The 20,711-nt window shown below is 37.7% G+C and overlaps 1 long non-coding RNA gene and 1 pseudogene across 3 annotated transcripts in view; both read right to left on the bottom strand.

The window, feature by feature from the left end:
* LOC137209856 (uncharacterized) overlaps window positions 1–20,711 on the bottom strand; it is a 395,103-nt gene that overhangs the window by 165,726 nt on the left and 208,666 nt on the right. The gene's annotated exons all lie outside the window — the stretch shown is intronic.
* LOC137210686 (ubiquitin carboxyl-terminal hydrolase MINDY-1 pseudogene) lies at window positions 1,504–2,387 on the bottom strand (annotated as a pseudogene).

Below are 20,711 nucleotides of genomic sequence, written 5' to 3'. Positions count from 1 at the left end.
AATCCTTGCCAAATTGAGACTATTTTAATTCTACTTTTTTAAAAGAAAACAAGTCATATTTTGACAAGTTCCTCCTCAGTTACAATGCTGAAGATATGGCATGTTGACTCAATTAAAACAAAATTGGTTGAAGATATATATATGTTTACATATTTAATATTTAATGTATTAAAATATATTAGTCTGAGCTGAAATCTCAAGTCATACAGATCTATTCATTTCAAAACACTTACAAACCTGTAGTTTGCTGAAAATTCCAAATGGGCAATTCTGAACGAGAGTCCATTTTTACACGTAAAATTTCAGTATATTTTCCAAAATTCTAAAATAAAATTGCTACTGGGGCAAATGGTTACAACATTTTATCTTATGTAAGACATATTAGGACATTAAAAAATTCTTAGTTCTAAGATGAAAAATCAAATCTCTGTGATTTTTGAATGCCAAAGTTTAATGTATTTTACTATCGATACCATAGGAAATTCAATATTCTTTATATGAGTGAGAAGAAGCAAATCATCATCAATAAACTTGTATTCATCTGTAACATCCTTGATTAACAAAATCTGGCGTTGTTTACCATTTTTGTAATGCTAGAATTATTCTAGGAATAGTGCTACTTAGGTTCAATATTAATTCTAAAAGCATTAATTTGATTACTTTCTTAGGCACAATAATAAAAAAGACATATAAGAAATTGGAGTTGTGTTCATTTAGCAGTTATTAATTACAGCCCCTATAATTTAATATATAGTAATATTGGGTGGTAGTTCTAAACCATCTCTTACTGAAAGCATATTGTCAGGGTTCCTGAATAAATAGGCATGATGGAAAGGGAGTCCCCATGGCAGAAATTAAGAAATAAAGAACAGGAAGGATTAACCTCCAGCCTCCCGTGCTTTTATCTTTAGCATGCCTCAAAACCAAAGAGAGAATGCCTAACCATTAAAAAAAGATTAAAGGTGTTAATTAGACTAAGAAATAGAAACCTATCACCCTTATGTCAGGCAGACCAGACTAAATCTTCTCATGGATTAAAACACACACACACACACACACACACACAAGTATCTGGTCTCTGAAATTTTGTTGATGATAGTCTCAAGTGTATCTTTGTGAACACTTTTGTTGAAACTGATTAAATTTTGAACATTTTTATAGACAGTCATTACCACTATTACTATTGAAATTGTTTTTAACATTCAATACTAAAATATAACCAACAGGATCTAGGAAGAGTAACCAAACTTCATAATAATGAAATTCAAAATTGCCAATTTTTACATCTCCTTCAATCGAAGCCATGACGAAGTTAGCATCAGATTATGTAGAGATTCTTTCATTGTTCTTTCAGGAGGAACGCATCTCAGGAGTTGAGCTGGGGAAGCAAGCAAACTAGCCACAGGCTTTGAAAGAGGAAGCTTAGCACTGGGTGGGGCTACAGGTGACTCTAGCTGCAGCTCTGGCTCTCCAGCTGCAGGTCCAGAGGTGGCTCCTCCCCCACTACGCCCACAGCGTTAGGTCCTGCGTTGCTACAGGCTGGACCACTTGTTGCTCTTGGTACTTCTCTCGCTGAAGTTGCCGGGCCAGTGCCAAGTCGTTGAGACCCAGTGTGCTTGGTGGCTACTGCTGCAGCTGCAGGGACAAGGGGATCAGGTAATCCTGGTCCACCTGATGCTGTTTTCTAGGGAGCCATCCCACCTTCTGCTCCGCGGCCCTTCCGCAGGGGATGACTTAGGGGTCATCAGAAGCAGCTGTCTTCATCCACATCGTTCGTGCTCTCCCACCCCATTTGCTCCTCCCAAAGAAAGCGCTGGTTGGTGACAAGTAGGTGCACGTGACTCGTGTGTTTAATCATGGTATTAAAATGGTTGTTTTGGGAAAAGATGCTAAGTCTGCTTTCGCTGGCAGCTGCCGTTAGCTCACACAGACCGTGGCGGTCAGCTGGCCGCTGTCATGTCCACGGACTGCTCTGACATTGGGCTTTCTGTCACGAGGTTGTTGTCGCTGGACTGCCTGCAGGTGGTGACCATCTCTGCCGGCTGGGTGTAACTCGGTTTCCCAACTGCGCTCACGGCCTCAGGACTCTGTGGATTAACGAGCCAGCCATGCGACAGAGGTACACTGAATAGGTCAGATATGGCACTCAGATGGAATACTCAAGGTCAGAGACACCTGTGAAATTGCACATGGACACCCAGACTCTGCCCAGCTTGGGCGGAACGTGGCACCGCCCACATTCTTCTGAAAATGAAGCTGAAGTCGCTCTGGCTTCTGGGGCGGGATGGACAGGAGGCAGTCTCCAAGCTGGGCCACCAGCCATCGAATGTGACCACTTCCTCCCAAGGGAGCAGTGCGCGCACGCGCGTACACACACACACGCACATGCACACACACGCGCACGCACACACATGCACACGCACACACACGCGTGCGCACACACACACACACACACACGTGTATATGCATAGATATGGCCTGTATATGTGGCATCTTTACATAAAATTGTTACCTGGGTCTTGTATTGGCTCTTACTGTGTGCTCAAAGTGGGCCTTTAAAGTAATGTTTTCAATATTCCTTTTAGCAACTGTCTAAAAAATGGGTAAATGCTGTAATTTTTTTTTTTTTTTGGATGTGCTGGGCGGCTGGCAGGACCCTTGTTCCCTGGCCAGGGATTGAACCTAGGCAGTGAGAGTGGAGTCCTAACCACTGGACAACCAGGGAATTCCCCTAAATGCTATTATTTCATATAACTCATTTTTATTTCTAGCTTCATCTTCTTTTATATTACCTTTAAGGTATGATGCAATGAAAATATTTAACATTTGAGAGAGAGAAAGAGAGTAGAGAACATCTTTACGTAAGAGAACCTGAAATATGTGTGTAAACGTGTGTGTGTACACAAATACACACATACATCCACACACGCTAACATGTAGTAGGCCCAGATGTTCATCACAGTGCTATTTATAGTAACAAAAGTATAGAAACAAACCAGATATTCAATAATAGGGTGGTTAAATAAATTATGATGTATGCTTTAAATAAACATAGGCAACTCTTCATAAGGATGCTGCATAAATATTCCATGGAATATAAATATCCAGGAAAAATGACTATATTATTTAGCGAAATAAAAATAGATTATAAGATATGACCCATGTGATCTTATTTTTGTAAATGTAAATTTGCACATACACATACTTTATACCAGAATATTAGTAGTAGGGATCACTTCGTGATGAAATTTTATTCTCCTATGGTAATTTAAATCTTTCTTATTTATTTGTATTTCTAAATTCATACAATCCCCAATTTTGTTTTGTTTTTTGCAGTACGCGGGCTTCTCACTGTTGTGGCCTCTCCCGTTGCGGAGCACAGGCTCCGGACGTGCAGGCTCAGCGGCCATGGCTCACGGGCCCAGTCACTCTGCAGCATGTGGGATCTTCCCGGACCGGGGCTCGAACCCATGTCCCCTGCATCGGCAGGCGGACTCTCAACCACTGCGCCACCAGGGAAGCCCTGTTTTGCTTTTAATATTATTTATAACTAGGTGCTTCTTGGTCCCTAAGGTTCCTATGTCTGTACCTAAGGCATCGGTCGCCAGATAAATCCACTGCGAGCTTTATTTAATTAGGGAGGAGCGGGCCAGGTTTTTCTTCATCAAGTTTAGTTGAAAACCTGAGACTGGAGTCCTCCACTGACCCAGAATGTTAGTGTTTTTGCTGTAGACATTACAGCATTTGTACTTCTGTTATCTGCAGGAAAAGACCCGGAAGGTCTGGATTTTGAGATAGTTTCAGTTCTTGTCCAACCATTGGTTCCTAACTAACAACTCAAGTCTAACCAACCAGTTCTTCCTTGTGTCTTTCAGCTTTTCAGGATGAGAAATCATCAAAGGCCAAAATGAGCTAACACTTCTTGAATGCTTACTATATCAAGGTTTGAGTTATCTCATTTCATCCTCACAACATCTCAAGGCAATAAGTACCATTCCTATCATCTTTTTACAGATGAGGAAACTGAGGCACAGAGGGATGTAGTAATTCACTCAAGACTACCCGGCTAGTCCATAGCAGAACTGATTGTCTGATTCCAGATCCCAAGCTCTTAAACCTTCTACCACAGCTTCAGCCCATATACTTACACACACAGATACACACACACACACACACACACACACACACACACACAAACCCACAAAAAAACCCTAGCTATAAAAAAGAGATAACAAATGCCACTATAATGATATACGTTAGATGATTTTGTGAAACAAAAAGCGCAAGAAAATATGATTTAGATACTAATTCAATTAATTATATTGAAAAGAGGTTTCAAAATATTTTAGATCACTTCCCTTATTTGAATGCAAATGATCAAAGAATTTTTACCTAATTATCTTAAATAGTTTTTTTCTGTCATAGCATGGTATGGTACACTCAATGAGGTGACCAATGAATTAAAATTGCTATAAGCTGAAAAATAATCACCATGAGTTTGACAAATTTCTTAGCTCATCAACTTACACATTTACAGCATGAGGTCAGTATTGGGTGCAGAATTCAGTCCATCATTTTACTAACAAACATTAAAGACCACGATGATCAGAATTTTTGTGCTGTGTAAATTTACTATGTACTTTTCTGCATAAACTAATCGTGGGTGCTGCAGAAATACACAGGAAGCCAGATTCTGCTGACCTTTATTGTGGTCGGCTGCTCTAACCTACCATGGTTCTGATCACTGGAACCCAATGGGACAGGGAGATTTTGTCACACTTGAACTCACTTTCTTACCCTGAGCCTTTTGACTGTTTCAAGGGCTTATGCTCAGTTGGCCAGGCCTTCCAGCCAGTGATCCCACATTGTGAAATAATAATTAAAATACAGCAGGCACTCTCATTTTAATATGCTTACCTTTATCCTTTAGGGAGGACCTCAACTGATCGACTCCCAAGAGAAATATGCTTGGGTTTCTCTTCTCCCTTTTATCTGTCTCTGACTCTTGTACCCAATTTGACATTACACATGAAAATAAAAGCCAAATCATATTCACAGGGATTGTAAACTTCCTGATTTTCCTAACAAGGAAAGGAAAATATAATACACAAGGCCTAATAAATCTCAGGCCTATATTTGGGACTTTAGTTTTGCAATAATAACACCGTTGCTATCAATTTGCTTTACATATATGATAAAATACAACTCTTTTGAGCAAATGATGGAAGATATTCTTTTAAGTGAACATTTTTCTGGTATTGTCTGCCTCCCACTTAACAGACAACCGCTTGGAGAGCAGTTTCCATTCACAGTTTCCTTCACTACATTCCTCAATCCACAATGCTTCTGCTTCTGCATTCACCTTCATTAGGATTGTTCTCAAAAGCTCATGTTTGTCAGGCACATTCATGACATTCATCGATAAATTCAGTGATTTCTTTTAATGCTTATTTTAATTGGGATGTGACAACTCTATAGGATATAGCTCTGTTGGTAATTCTTGCCTTCTTGAAACACTCATTTTTCATGGCATCTGGACAACTGGGTTTTTATTTATTTTCTGGCTGCTTCTTCTAAGCCTTCTTTTTTTGATTTATTTTCTCCACCATCCCCTATAGGAATGGTTTCTATAGAATTCTGTCTTTGAATCTGCATTTCATCCCTCTTTTCCCTTCCCTTCCATTCCCGTCGTTTTTTCCCTCTAAATTTCTCCCTCTTTTTCTGTCTCTCTCCTCTCTCTCTCTCCCCCTTCTCTCTCTCTTTCCACCCCTCTCTCTTTCCATCCTTCCTGGTTAATCTCATTGTCTTTTATCATTTCATTGGTCTGTGTGCATGAATAACACCCATACCTATATTTATAGCTTAGGTCTTACTTACAACATCAAATCCAAATATTTAACTACTAACTGGGCATCTCTACCTAGATTTTCCGTATTCAACTACAACTCAACATACTTCAAACTGAGCTCACCTTTTTTTCTTCCAAAACCTTCTTCTTTTAGCACATCACTCATTGTAAATTGTTCTGCTATTTACTGACTTACATAAGAGAGAAAAGAGGGAATCACTTTCTACTCTTTGCTCTCTCTCCAAAATCATTCAACTGTTAATTCTGACAAATTATTCAATACTCCACTCTTGTACATTTGTTACCTTTACTAGAGTCACCCATATCTTTCACCTACAATTTTTCACTGGCATCTAACTTTCTATTTTCTACTGCAGCCAGAGTGATGTTTCTAAACTTCCAAACAGTGCGTGTCTTTCTGCTTAAAATTCTGCACTAGTTTCACATTGTTCTTGGGATCAAAATCCTTAGCTCTCTGTACTCTGTGCCTATTATATCTTCCTCTTAGGTCCCAGAGCAACTTTTCCATTCCCATCCTCATTTTCCCAAATACCTTTGCCTTTGCTCATACTATGTTCTACTCATCTTTATGTTTACATTTAGACATGAATGGGATCAATAAATCTTCCCTAATACCGAAGCCTGAATGAGGGACTAAATTTGATTCCATATTTCTCCATAATAACATTCATCACACTAAATCCTAGTTGCCCCTCCAGTAGGTCACAGCCCTTTAAAACAAACAGTGTACACCGTACTTGAATGTCTAGCATGTAGTAAGCATTGAGTCAGTATTTAATGACTGGCTGAATGGCTGTCCAGTGATAACTGGGGTGGGGCAATAGTTTGTTTCATACATGGATGGCAGGTAAGACTGCTCATTCAGAAAAATGTCATTTTCTGCAAAGCTCTTTTCATTGAATATGTGAATTTAAATGCTGGAACAACCTGCCAAATGACAGAAACTTGGCAATGATGTAAGCTGGCTCGATTGAGACATATTATTTAGTATGAGCACCAACATTTAGAAAATTGAAATCTCCTTCAGAAATCTTTTAATTAGGTAGTCTTTTTTGTTTACATATGATATTGCACATCCTGCCACTAATAGAAATTAACTTGGATTCCATTTGGAAAGCACACTGGTAATTATTCTCACTTCTCATATAAATGCAGCAAAGGATAGCAATGAAAAAGTTTCACTTTAAAATTCAAGTTGGTGAAACTCCAAAAATCCTGAACATTCATTACAGGCCCATAAATTACGTCATTTTTAAAGATTACAACCAGGACTGAGGACCTTATCAGCTATTTTTTACTTCCAAGGCACCAACAAAAACTCTTTCAGTCATAGTAAGCTGTCACCTAAGCTACATTTTATCTTATTCTACTCTAGGGCCTCTTAAGCATTCATGGATGAACTTGAAGCATTTTGTGAAGCCCATAAAATTGTTTCTGAAATTGTATGTGTGTTTGACCTTTTATCTAGGATAGGGGCTAAACATTTTGTTGGGCTTTTCAAATTGATTCACAACTCCAAAGAAATGAACAACCATTGGTAATCATTCTATAGGTAAAAGAAAAAAATTATAATCCACTTAAATATTCCCATATATGAAAAGATAATCTTTGGGAGAGAGAAAAGTTAGATATTTGTTGAATGAGTACATTAATTAAAATTAGATAGTTGTATTTTAATTTCTTTCCTAGCATATCAGATTATAATTTAGAAATAATAGAAATAAGGGAAAATGCCTTTGGAATTTCAATTTTTATGTGCAAGTGAAGGCCATGGAAGTGACTCTGTCATAGAGAGTCTTATTTTGTGTACAAGAACAAAATACGTCTAGAATATTTCAAGAGTCCTTCTGCTAGCCCCTCAATGGTAGTTATCTAGTACCTTCCTCAGACAGTGCCTCATTCTTCTCCTTCTCTGCTGATAAATGAACCCCTCATAACCTCTTCATCAGTCTCTCCATTCCTCTCTCTCTTTGCAGATTGAATATTCCGCTTGTTCTTATGGTCTAAGGCTCATTGATTGAGCTAGAGTCTATTTAGAGTCTAAGATCAAATGAGCATGGAAGTGATTAGGGATTAAAAACAAATTATCCTGAAATATCCAAATTTCTGCCTTGAAAACATGAACTAGCATCTGCTCTCAGAACTTGTGCCTCAAATCTCAGAAAATTCCCTAAACTGAAGAGAAAATGACATCGATCAGCTAAAAATGTCCAGAATTCCAGAGTACTCTCGAAAGGGAAATATTAGTTTTAAATGATAATTTTAGTAATATGTTATTAGAATATTCCTTTTTTTAGTTCCAAATAAATCTCTAGAAATGACTTTGCAGTAAAATCTGATTCTGGATGTGACTGTGTCTGGGGGACTTTTTAGTTAGTAAGGATTTCGCACATTATTTTGGTTAGCGTTTCAAACAGCTTGGCTACATCTCAGCAAATATCAGGAAGTCATGAGTTTTCACAAAAGGTGAAAGTAAGTATATACACCCTTCAGTTGGAGACAATTTCATTTTTGCTAATCCTATTCTGGATGACTATCGCAAAGCTGCAGGGCCAGGCCACGAAGGAGGCATGGAAACTTCCTCTGGACTACCTCATGCTTTTCACTGACTTTTATGGAGACGACTTTGATCATGTCCCTGAACTCCAGTGAGATACTTTCACTGTCCTCCTGAGTGCTGTGGTACAACTCTGATTCTGAGTCTAAAAAAGAAAAAAACAAAAAACTGCTGAGAATAACGAAAGGTTTTGAGAAGAACTTGGAGGACAGGGAACAAAAAACAAAATAAACAGACTAGTGGATAACAGAAACCCAGGTTTTGGAGATGTTTAAACAATGGTATTGAGTGATATAGCTGCTATTCAAATTCCTAAAACTTCATGGAAAAAGATTTCTTTTCAGTAGCACGGCCTCTTCTAAGGGAAGGTTTTAAAGAAACATAAAACTTTATTTACAAGGTTCCAGTAAACCACTTCAGCCTGCAAACCAGATTGAAACTAATTGTTTTAAATGTAAGAATTGTTCATTCCAGAAAGTGAAGAGTAACACCCTGAAATGAATGATTCCACTTCAAAGAGCCGGCTAACTACCTGTGGGATGATGGAGGTGAGGACTAGGGCTGGTGATGTATCAGATTTCACAGGCACTTTTGTGCACTCAGATAATAAGACCCCTAGGTGTATCACTTTAAAACATGCAGGACAGGGCTTCCCTGGTGGCCCAGCGGTTGGGAGTCCGCCTGCCGATGCAGGAGACACGGGTTCGTGCCCCGGTCTGGGAAGATCTCACATGCCGCGGAGCGGCTGGGCCCGTGAGCCATGGCCGCTGAGCCTGCGCGTCCGGAGCCTGTGCTCCGCGAAGGGAGAGGCCGCAACAGTGAGAGGCCCACGTACCGCAAAAAAAAAAAAAAAAAAAAAATATGCAGGGCAATGAGTAACGTACACATACTCAGGCATTCACTCACACACACACACACACACACACACACACACACACACACACACATACACACACACACACACACACACACACACACTCAGATATGCTAGGTAGTTCGACTGATCCAGAGTCTGTTGACCTCCATACAGTTCCAGGTCCTTCAAATATTGATTCAGTTCAGTCTTTCTTTACTGAAATGAAATATATACTCTGTATTACACTGAGGTTTAGGCTATAGATGCACTTCTGTAAATTGAAATAATAAATTAAATACATTTTCTTTAGTTACAATTGGATAGAAAGGTGGCTACTTTCCAGTGGAAGAAGATATTAAATCTCTGTGTAGCTTCACCCTTCTTTAAGCTGAAAAAAGCTATGGGACGTCTGAAAAATGCTGACTAAATTCTTCAATTCTTAGGACCATTTATGTAGAGTTTGCTAATGCTCACATATAAATTATGGCCTATCATTACAGTTCTTGATATTTTAAACCAGTCGGCTCATCCAAAGAATGGAGAGAAAATGAGAAAGCAGAAAAGTCCATTTTACTAACCAATTTGCACCAACATCTAGTTTGAGCCTAATGCGAAGAGAAGAAATATCTGGATGCATCTTAGAGGGCTTTAAAGCAAGTGAGAAAAATGTTTCAACCCTACCTTTCTCTTCCAGTTCTTGAGGGATTAATGTTTTGTTTAGCCATTAATAAGGGATTAAAAATGCTTTCACACTCTAATTTTTAAATCTTAGACTTAAAAAAATATTTGATTTAAACCTTTGATTTAAAATCACTACCAACATTTGTCCTTTGCCTTTTATTGAATTCATGGAATTAAAGACTCAGAGAGGAAAAGAGGAATGTAATTGAGGCCAATGGCTCCCCAAAGTAGGCCTTACATCAGGGACAATTCACTATGTTTTTATTGGCTTATGAGAAATTGAGAGAAATAAGAATGATGTTCTGGGTTTTTCTTAAAGTTACATTTATTAATATTAACAGACTATCCTCTATTATGAGACTATGTCTACTCTATTTTATTGTGAAAACATTATTACATTTATAAAATGGTAATGGTAGATAGAATTATGTACTTATTTTTATTTATAATGCTAAAACAATGAAAAATATATTTTTTTAATATACAGCTAAATGTGTGCTTTATCTATCATTATTCATTTAATTCTTTCCTCTGGAGTCACAAAAAACAAATATAATCTTGCTTCATAAGAAACTGACAAAATCAAAAGAAAGGTAATGCCCCCAAAAGGCTTCTCTAGCTTGAACTTTTCCAGTTTCCTTAAACCTTTCTCCAATTACATTGTACACTAAAGACCTTCCAAAACGCATTACTGAGAAATAGACACATTACTCCAAATGTGGCCTTACCAGTCCAGCTGTACCATTACCTTTCATTGACCTGTATTTATTAATGCAGACCATAGTTACCCTACTCTCCTAAGCTGTGACTAAAGCTGCATGACCTTCCTTTTAAGAACACCTGCTTAGCGCTATTTCTTTGAGCACATGGACAACATTCAGTCCTATTCTGTAAAAGTGACTTAATCCCCAGACACTAGTGATAGCGAGAAAGAAACCCTTGTCCTCTAGGAGAAGGGCTGTAAACACACAATCTCAATCAGTGTTGTCAGTGCCGTGATGGAGGTACATCCAAGGTGCTTCATGAGCAAAGTCGAGGGGGTGGAAGGGCACGGAGACTCAAGGCACATAATGAGATACAACCTTCACTTCCTTTGTCCTCAATGACCACAAGAAGTTTGTCCTGCTAATAAACCATCTTAGAAGAAAAAGGAGACATGATATGAAAAAATGAGCCAAGTCTATAATTGACCACCTAACTGGATTTTGTTAAAAGATGTGTAACTGTTGGCCATTTTGAACCATGACAGAAATACTCTTAGTTCATTAACCCTTCTCACATTGACAATATTGTACTACCTGCGTATCTTTCTTTCTCACTCTGTCCAGAAAGTTTATCAGTTTGTAAAATGGAATTTAAAATAATCACAAACTACATATGTCTCTCACATGTGTATTTATTTGGCATTTATGGAGCTATCTATAGATACACTTACTGATTTGCAGAGTTGCCCACACTTGCTTTGGTGGCTTTTATTACAATCTCCTAGAAATGTAGGTCCACATGTATGGGATTCTGCAACAAAAAATTCATGGTGAGCTGCAGAACACAGACAGCTTGGGACTTTTGTCTACAAAGCTGCCTTTGACCTGTATGAAATTCACTGAAGTTAGCCTTACTCTGCTCATTAACCACAGCTCAATTCAATTTCTTTCTTGGATCAACCATTTTGAACTACTGCTGGCTTTTGCCTGCTCTCATAATATGAGTTTTTCTTAACTTGTTCTCCTGAAACTTAAGAGTATCAAACCCAAAATTTTCTTGGGTGGAATGTATTCTTGGCAGTGACTGCCACTTGAATTCGTGTTAAGCTTTTCTCCTAAGGACCTCAAAGTCTCTATAAATCTCATATGACCTCAGAACATCATTATCAGAAGATGGGAATTGGACAACATTATTCCTGTGGTCATGGTCACCCCAGACTCTGAGAGCTTAAGCAACTGTCACAGGGTACCCAGACCAGGGCAAAAAAATACAACATTAAAGAAAAACCTATATTAATTGTATCAATCCTCCTATGAGGAATAATCTTTTTCTGTCATTTGTAGGACCTTAGGATTCCCTTATCTGCCTTCACGCATTCATTCATTGATTTACTTATTTGCTATGCAATATCTGAAAATATGCCAGAGTAGTATCAATTCTTCAAAGGTTTTGATCTCTATTAAAATAAAAACAATAATAATGAAAGGCAGGAAAGCTGAACCACTCTAGCCATTAAACACATCTTGATTTTCTTCAGAAATAATCTTCATTTACTTTTCATCTGCTTTAGACAGAGGTCAATTGAAAAGTACCTGGCCTCTAAGGAATCAACACAGTGCTTTCCTGGTGGCGCAGTGGTTGAGAGTCCGCCTGCCGATGCAGGGGACACGGGTTCGTGCCCCGGTCTGGAAAGATCCCACGTGCCGCGGAGCGGCTGGGCCCGTGAGCCGTGGCCGCTGAGCCTGCGCGTCCGGAGCCTGTGCTCCGCAACGGGAGAGGCCGCAACAGTGAGAGGCCCGCGTACCGCAAAAAAACAGAATCAACACAAAGTTGTGGAAAGCGTTCTGGCCTTTCTTGGAGAATAAGTTTTAAAATAATAGAATCCAAACCTCCTCTACAACCCCATCTCCCCTCCCTATCAAAAAAATTGTCAGCTGCATTCAATTGCCAATATCTGCTATCATAGATTATGTCTACTACTTTTACTTTTCCACCTAAGCATTTTCTAACAAACACTTTTGCTTTCTTCTGGGATATGTCGAAAGATACATCGAAAGTGATGTATATCCTGCCTATGATTCCATTTACAGGAAAACAATGAAAGCAGTTGGTGATGTGATGGTGTTAATATATTCATGCAATACATTGGTAGACATATGGGGATCCAGGTTTTTTTCTGTGCCTGTGGAGTTTAAAAGGAACCTTCTAGACATGCACTTTATGTACATAAAATATAGTGTTCAAATAGGGACAACGTATGAGAACATCCGTACCTGTCAGCTCTGTGCTGCCAGCAAGGATGAGGTTTCCGTGTGTGGGATTTTAGAGTTCATTATACTGTCCCATGGAGCATTCCCAAAAAAGCAGCAGGTAGAAAATCAGGAGCATTCAAACGAAATGATACTCAAGGGGGTGAAGACTGTTTTTTCCCCTCAAATTGTCTCTGTTGACAGAGTTGACTTCACTTTGCCATTGAACTGTGACAAGGTGATTATTTTTAAAAACCAAAATACGGTGCATAATACATTTTAGCCTGAAGCTGAAAGTTAAGTGTGAATATTCATTCATTTTTTTTGCTCTTCCACGAAAAAAAGAATGTGACCTGAGTAGCAAACAAAGTGTTAAACTCTATCAATTCCATGGAGTTAATGAATGATGTTGAAATGGAATCATTTTTAACAGAGAGGAATTCTTTTGATCTTGAGGCTGAGATTTTGTTGAAGAAGAAGAAATTAGTTTTTTATTCACAGTAACCTATCAATTTATCAGGAAAAAAAAATCATGAATTTAAATATACTAAAATACATTGTATCCACAAACAGGTTCCACATACTGTCACACAAAATGGACAAAGTTAAGTGCATCCTGTCAGTAAATATATGATCATATGGTCAGAAACTTGTGCCGAGAATTTTAGACTAACTTAAACTAATTTTAAGGCCTAGCTCTGTAAAATCCTCCCTGAGATGAAAAGAATGTAGGGTTCCTTTGTGTTGATTCTGCAAGTGGCCAGAATTATAGTCAGTGAATGACTTGGCCAAAGACAGGCAATAAGTCAGTGGATAAGCTCACCCCCGTGTGCTTTATGCTGTTGTGTGTTGCTCATCAGGCCAGGCTTCCAAGCCTAGATAGAGTTTTAAATACTTTTTTCAAGAAGAGCTGATTCAGAAGGTTGATCCGGTCAAATTTTAGTGAATAAGGTTCACAGAGACCTACTGACCTTATTTGTTTGGAATTTGTGCTTAGCCTAGTATCTTACTTTTTTTTTTTTTTAAGCCTATTTTTAAAAAATAACTTTTCCATACAAGTCTACAGGCAGGAGCCCACAAGTCTTAGCTAATATAATTTCTGGTTATTTGTTCTCTTCCCTTTCACCCACCTGGGTCAAATCGAGCAAAATCCACTTCCTTTTAAATATTGTCCAAGGAAAACAAAGTTGGTTGGGCGCTAAGGGGTTCTTTACATCACTCCAGATAAAAAAAATCACGTTATTAGATATTGCAAAACTCTTCCTTTAAGCATCAATGCGTCTTTTCTCCCGGACACTCCAAATATCAGTCCTCCTTGTCTCATCCTCAGTCACAGGACACTGATTCTGCTTCTGTGGTTAATCTTTCACTTCTGACTCTGGTCATAGAAATGTGCTCCCTGAAATCATTTTTCTTTCATAAGGAGTCAAAGTTACAACAAAGTTCTTACTTTCATATGAGTAGGATAAAGTGCACTGTTAAGTAATTCTCTCCCTGTCTTTCTTCTCAACATTACTTATTTTACAATATAATGTTTTATATAGACTGTCAGAAAAAAACAAACAACAAAATATACTTTTATTCCATATCAAAATTCACAAATTTAATCCTAATTTAAATGACTCCTTCATGGAGTCCTTTTTAAAATTTTACTTAAGGATTTGTTTATCTTTTTATAATAACACCAAAAGGAAATTGGCTGGCTACATGTAACTTAATATACACCAGAGGGAAGGAAAAAGTCAATATTTGGAATGTTATCTATGCTGAACAAATTTGCTTTATGATTTTATTTATTTAATTCTCATTAAATTCAAGTTTATTTAAATAATTTAAGAATTAGATTAAAGTTTCCCTTTTTTTTCAAGCTATCTTTAAGGCTGAAATAAGACTGGAGAAAAATCTTACATGATTTAAGGGGTCCAACTTACACTTGGACTGTGTAGGTTCAATTCACTGAAACCCATACAGAATGCAATTTGGCAACGTCCAACAAAATTAAAAGCTCACCATCTTTTGACCTAGTAATTCTGCTATTAGGAATTTATCCTATGGATAAACTTGATCACATTCAAATAACACACAGGCATCCTCACGACAATATTTTCTACTAGGAAAGTAGAAGGAACCTAAGTGCTCATCAACTGAGGACTGATTAGATAAATTATATCCAGAAAATGGAATATAATTCAGCTATAAACAAGAATAAGGAAGTTGTTTGTATATTGGTATGGAGAGAACTTGAAATATTTTATTTAGGGAAAAATAAGGCACAAAACTGTGTTTATAACACAGTTATAATGAACTGTGAAATATATATTGAATATATATAATGAAATATATATTGAATATATAATGAATGTGAAATATATATTCACATTTTCTTATAAATACTTATATCAGCCTAACATATCTTTGGAAGGATACAAAATAAAAGAATGACAGAGGTACCCATGGAGAGGGGAACTGGATGACTAGGGGAGAGACAGGAAGGAAGCTTTTCACTTTTTAATTTTGAACCATGTGACTATGTTATTGTGGTACTGTGATTTATAATAAGGAATTTGTATTTGCTTTTAGTCCCCATTCCTGGCCCCAAAACCCTTGAAATTTCCTAAGGAGAGCAGAAAAGGTGTCTTTTGTTATGCTGGTGACTTTTGGAAAGCCCCAGGAAACCTAAGGATGCGGGATGATTGCCAATGAAGCCAACATTGTGATGAGAGGGTTAGAACTTTCAGTCCCACCTCCAGAGAGTGGAGGGGCTGGACATTGAGTTCAAGCACTGGTGGCCAGTGATTTAATCAATCGTGCCTATGTAATGAAGCCACTGCAAAAACCCCAAAAGACAGGGATTTAAGAGCTTCTGGGCTGGTGAAGATTTGGGGAGAGTGGCTTGTTCAGAGAGCTTGGAAGCTCTGCGTCCACTCCCCATACCTTGCCTTACTTATCTCTTCCATCTGGCTGTTCCTGAGTTATATCCTTTTATAATAAACTGGTCATCTAGTAAGTAAAATGTTTCTCTGAGTTCTGTGAGCTGCTATAGCAAATTAATTAACCCCAAGAAGGGGGTCATGGGGATTTCCTATTTATAGTTAACAACATGGACTTGCGATTGGCATCTAAAGTGGGGGACTTTCCTGTGGGATTGAGCCCTTAACTTGTGGGATCTGATACTACCTCCAGGTAGATAGTGTCAGAATGGAGTTGAACTGTAGGACCTCCAGCTGATGTTGGAGAATTGCTTGGTGGTGTTGGAAAACCGCACATGGGAATTGATATCAGAACTGGAGTTACCTACTGAAAAAAATTCTAAAACATCATTCAGAGTCTCCAGAGAAGAGAAGATTAGCTCTGAGCTTAACAGGCACCCTGTGAACTTGCTGTTGGGATTTTATTCTCCCTTGATTCAGTCAGTGTTCTATAATGTGGCCTTATTTGGAGACAGGGTCTTTACAAAGGTAATCAAGTTGAAATGAGGTCATTGGGATTCTAATCCAATAGGACTGGTATCCTTTTAAGAGGGGGCATTTTGACACAGACACATGCAAAGGAAGAACATCATGGGAGGATGAAGCCAGAGATGGATTGATGCTTCCACAAGCCAACGCTAGATGATTTCATTCACTTGTATAGCTTGAAATACTACCCATTTGCCAAGAAGTCTTCCATTTATATATCCAGCCTATATCTATTCTCAATCCAAGTGCCAAAATGAGATCTCCAGCTACATGTCTTACAAGATCACAAGCTTATATCAAAAACCATCCTTGATCATCTACCACTGCCCCATCTCTTCCTCTTCTAGTCTTCCTCATCTCAGTTAATAGCAACTCCTTCCATGCTCTTACTTAGACCAGAATGCTGGCAGATCACCTTTGATGCTCTGACATCCAGTCACTCACTAAGGCCTCTGTCTATTCAGGCTCCAGCATGGGTCCCACACTTATTCAATCCTTGGCATCCTACTTACTGCTGCCACTATTGCTATCTAAAAATGTCTGTTTCCGTGAAATATCAAAAACTCATATGTGCTATACTAAAAATATTGGAAGAGGACTAGGTTTTATTCAAGATTTTAGGAATGAAGGTTACTTTTAAATGGTTGTCTCTCTCCTTTTCTAAGCTCCCAACATTGGCCTTAAACGAGGGCTATTTTAAAGGGACTCCCCCTCTTTCTTTTTTTCCTGTTGTTTATTATCTTAGTTATCATTTTCTTCTTTATCCTGTATAAGAGCACAAGGGTTTGTTACTATATCATGGTGAGATTACTGAAGGTACTGCCACTTTTTAATTTGTTAAAGTATGAAGCGACGAAAGCAAAATACAAGGAGTATAATTTCCAATTTATACTCCATTATACAAGGAGTATAATGTCCAACATAAGAGACAGGACTGGACATCCATTACGTTCTAAAAAAGCATTTAGATACACAGATTAAGAAATGCATAAGAGAATAATAGTTTTTCTGAGTTTTAAATTCACCAACATACCATAGAGCTCAGAATCTGTGAATTCTAAAGTAAATAGGCCACGGCATTCCTCAAGAGACGAAGTTCTCACAATAGTCTTTAGCCGTATCCTTAAATAGAACACAAAGGTGTCTTCACCTGGCCTGTGAATCACCCAGATAAGTTTCACATTACGAAGGACCCACAAAGAGATGCCACGTGAAAAGGCAGACAAGTAAACTAGATAAAATGAACATGTGAAGATTACTCGACGGACTCAGCATCAGTAAAGCGTAGCACATTTATGATCTGGAATAGAGCTTATGGATTTCACTAAGACATCCACATTTCCTCCTTATGACATCCTTGTGTAGAACCGTCATACAATTTCAAAATGGCCACTGGGGTGCAATTTGGGATAAAAAACAAAGCAAAGCTCCCTGCTTTACATGGGGAACAAACTAATTAGATTGGTACCATTAGCACAGACCTTTAACCAAATGTGCTCATTTAACTCCAAATTACACAGGAAAATGGGGAGTCATGTTGACCCTCTTGTAGGACACAATATACATGAATATTCTGAAACTTCATGAATCTGACCTGAAATAGAAAGCACTTGAAAGAGAATAAAATGCAAGTCAAGTTTTACCACTCAGTGTGCCTAAGAAAAAACGTCATTGTATCTCTGTATCTCAGTACAATGAAGATGAGAATTGTTTTCTACACTTTTAAAAAATAATCTTTCAATTACTGATGTCTTTGTAAGAAACAGACTGTATTATAATTACTATTATCTTTAAAATTAATTCAGCATATTTTAATAGATCCGAGTGACTAATCAATTCTTTTTCCCTTATTAGTAGCTCTCATATTTTAAACACTATAGTTTTTAAATCCAGAAATCAAATGCCCTCCAAGCTTCGGTTAGCTTGGATTGAAACACCAGCTCCGCAAGCAGCTTCCATCTTACCCAGTTGCCCCTCTCAAACAAGTGTCCCCAAGGAGTGACATTATTCACTAGCCATTCTTTCTTCTACTGCCTTGCCACCCTGTAGCTCATAGCAGTCTGATCTCTGCCCTCATAGTTGAAATAATTCTCATAATCAGGCCATTCATCCTAGTATTTATTGCGTGCCAACTACAATATTCAGGCACAGTTATGATTACAGCAGTGAACAAAACAACGTTTGTTCCCTCATGAGCTTATGGTGGGAGTGACAAGAAATGGAAAAATAACCAAGTAAATATAGAGAGTGTGAGATGATATAAAATCCAGCAAGGATAAGGGAATAGGCAAGGCCTGAACTTGCAGAGAAGAGGGGTGCGTTTTTAATGCGCTGTAGTCAGAGAAGACCTCACAGAGAGTCAGCGTCCCAGCTGTGAATCTAAGCAGGAGAGTGTTTCAAGGAAAAAGCCAGAGCAAGTCCCTGGGGTGGAAGACTGCTTGGCATCTTCAAATAAGAGCAAGGGGGTCATTGTGCCTGGCGCAGAGTTAATGAAGTACAAGGAGGTCAGTAGGGCAGCAAAGGCAAGATTGTATGGGACTAAATACTTTAGCTCAGAAGGATTTTAGATTTTACTACGTGAACTCAGAGACCATTAGAAGTTTTTGAGCAGAGGAGAAACATATTCTGACCAAAGTTTTAAAAATCCAATGCTAATGGGCAATAGGAATATAATTTTTAAATAACATTTATAAAAGCATCAGTAGTATAAAAACTTAATGGCATGGACATATATACACTACCAAAAGTAAGGTAGTTAGCTAGTGGGAAGCAGCCGCATAGCACAGGGAGATCAGCTCGGTGCTTTGTGACCGCCTGGAGGGGTGAGATAGGGAGGGTGGGAGGGAGGGAGACGCAAGCGGGAAGAGATATGGGAATATATGTATATATATAAATGATTCATTTTGTTGTGAAGCTGAAACTAACATACCATTGTAAAGCAATTATGCTCCAATAAAGATGTTAAAAAAAAAAAAAAAACTTAATGGCAAATTTAACCCAAAAATGCACTCAAAACTACAAAACAGTGTCATGTGAAAGTTAAAGAAAGCTTAAATAAATGGAGAGATATACTTCGTTTGTGGTTTGGAAGACTCAACATTAATAAGTTGTCAGTTTACCCCAAATTGATGTATACATTCAATTCAATTAAAATGTCAGCAGGCTCTTCAAAGAAATATAAAAGCTGATTCTAAAAATTTATATGGCAATACAAAAATCCTAGGATAGCTAAAACAATTTTGAAAAAGTAAGAACCATTTGGAGAACTTTCAATATTTAATATAAAATGAAAATTACCAAAACAGTGTGGAATTGGCATAAAGATAGACATATGTATCAATGGAAAAAGAATAGAAAATCAGAAATAGACCCGCATATATAAGGTCCATTGAGTTTGGATAAAAGTTTTAAGGCAATACAATGTGTAAAGAATTAATCTTTTCAACAAGTTGTTCTGGAACAACTGATATGAAAAATCCAATAAAATCAAACCCTACCTCACACCATACATGAAATTAAACTCAAAATAGATACGAGAATGAAACATAAAAGTACAGATGTAAAATTTCTAGAAGAAAACAGGAGAAACTCTTTGCAACCTTTGCAACTCTAAGCAGGGATTTCTTTAACAGGACACAAAATACACTAACCACGAAGGGAAAGAAATAATAAACTGAAAACCTCTGTTCTTCAAAAGACACTATTAAGAAAATGTAAAAACAAAACACAAACTGGAAGAAAATATTCATAATACATACACCCAACAAAAACCTTGTGTCCTGGATACATGTAGAACACAGCTCAGTAATAAAAAGATAATTTTTTAAAATGGGCAAAAAAATTAAACAGATACTTCACAAAAGAGACACAAATTTCGATAAGCCCAAGAAAAAAGTGTCCAATATGATTAATAATCAGAGAAAAAGAAGTTAAAACTGAGGAGGTATACCTCTACTTACTGCTAGGATGGCTAAATGAGGATGTGGAACATTGAGAACTCTCTGATGGAAATATTTGCTCTTCGGTTATACTCTTTAGAAAACAGTTTGACAATTTCTTATACAGTTAAATATACACTCACTATATGACTCAGCAAAAATCATCTGGTGAGTGTACTTACCTAAGAGATAAAAATACATATATAACCACAAAAAGACTGGAACATGAATGTTCACAATAGCTTTATTAGTAATAGCCACAAAGTAGAACCCCGCTGTCCAAACTGTGACATATTCATACAATAAGATGCTAGTCATCAATATGAAGAAACAAACTATCGATACACAAATAACATGGATGAATCTTAAAAACATGCTGAGTGAAAGAAGCCAGGCAT

The sequence above is a fragment of the Pseudorca crassidens genome, chromosome 17, assembly GCF_039906515.1.
Source record: "Pseudorca crassidens isolate mPseCra1 chromosome 17, mPseCra1.hap1, whole genome shotgun sequence".
Classification (NCBI taxonomy): domain Eukaryota; kingdom Metazoa; phylum Chordata; class Mammalia; order Artiodactyla; family Delphinidae; genus Pseudorca; species Pseudorca crassidens.
Note: the sequence above shows the minus strand (reverse complement) of the source record. Positions and strands in the feature narration are given on the sequence as shown.